The sequence below is a fragment of the Arachis hypogaea genome, chromosome 15, assembly GCF_003086295.3.
Source record: "Arachis hypogaea cultivar Tifrunner chromosome 15, arahy.Tifrunner.gnm2.J5K5, whole genome shotgun sequence".
NCBI classification, from domain to species: Eukaryota; Viridiplantae; Streptophyta; class Magnoliopsida; order Fabales; family Fabaceae; genus Arachis; species Arachis hypogaea.
In genome coordinates this window covers 85,192,391-85,193,751 of record NC_092050.1, presented here as the reverse complement: position 1 = coordinate 85,193,751, position 1,361 = coordinate 85,192,391, and the positions used below count along the sequence as shown (strand labels likewise).

Sequence of the window (1,361 nt, the reverse complement as noted above, 5' to 3'; positions counted from 1 at the left end):
CACTGGGACCTCTATACTATGGTAAAAAGGACCCCTATTATTATTATTTTTCTGTTCTCTCTTTTTCATATGAGCAGGAGCAAGGACAAGAACATTCTTGTTGAAGCAGATCCAGAACCTGAAAGGACTCTAAAGAGGAAATTAAGAGAAGCTAAATTACAACAATCCAGAGAGAACCTTTCAGAAATTTTCGAACAGGAAGAGGAGATGGCAGCCGAAAATAATAATAATGCAAGGAGAATGCTTGGTGACTTTACTGCACCTAATTCCAATTTACATGGAAGAAGCATCTCCATTCCTGCCATTGGAGCAAATAACTTTGAGCTGAAACCTCAATTAGTTTCTCTGATGCAGCAGAACTGCAAGTTTCATGGACTTCCATCTGAAGATCCTTTTCAGTTCTTAACTGAATTCTTGTAGATATGTGATATTGTTAAGACTAATGGAGTAGATCCTGAAGTCTACAGGCTCATGCTTTTCCCTTTTGCTGTAAGAGACAGAGCTAGAGTATGGTTGGACTCTCAACCTAAGGATAGCCTGAACTCTTGGGATAAGCTGGTCAAGGCTTTCTTAGCCAAGTTCTTTCCTCCTCAAAAGCTGAGCAAGCTTAGAGTGGATGTTCAAACCTTCAGACAAAAAGAAGGTGAATCCCTCTATGAAGCTTGGGAGAGATACAAAGGACTGACCAAAAAGTGTCCTTCTGACATGCTTTCAGAATGGACCATCCTGGATATATTCTATGATGGTTTATCTGAGCTATCAAAGATGTCATTGGATACTTCTGCAGGTGGATCCATTCACCTAAAGAAAACGCCTGCAGAAGCTCAAGAACTCATTGACATGGTTGCTAATAACCAGTTCATGTACACTTCTGAGAGGAATCTGTGAGTAATGGGACGCCTATGAAGAAGGGAGTCCTTGAAGTTGATACTCTGAATGCCATATTGGCTCAGAACAAAATATTGACTCAGCAAGTCAATATGATTTCTCAGAGTCTGAATAGAATGCAAGCTGCATCCAACAATACTCAAGAGGCATCTTCTGAAGAAGAAGCTTATGATCCTGAGAACCCTGCAATAGCAGAGGTGAATTACTTAGGTGAACCTTATGGAAACACCTATAACTCATCATGGAGAAATCATCCAAATTTCTCATGGAAGGATCAAAAGCCTCAACAAGGCTTTAATAATGGTGGAAGAAACAGGTTTAGCAATAGCAAGCCTTTTCCATCATCCACTCAGCAACAGACAGAGAATTTTGAGTAGAATCCATCTAGCTTAGCAAACTTAGTCTCTGATCTATCTAAGGCCACTGTGAGTTTCATGAATGAAACAAGGTCTTCCATTAGAAAGTTGGAAGCA

The 1,361-nt window shown here is 40.0% G+C and overlaps 1 non-coding gene across 1 annotated transcript; it reads right to left on the bottom strand.

The window, feature by feature from the left end:
- Positions 1-603: 603 nt before the first annotated feature.
- On the bottom strand, positions 604-711 carry LOC112753871 (small nucleolar RNA R71). The gene has a single exon (XR_003178234.1). It is a non-coding gene; the product is annotated as a small nucleolar RNA R71 (small nucleolar RNA).
- Between the last annotated feature and the right edge of the window lie 650 nt (positions 712-1,361).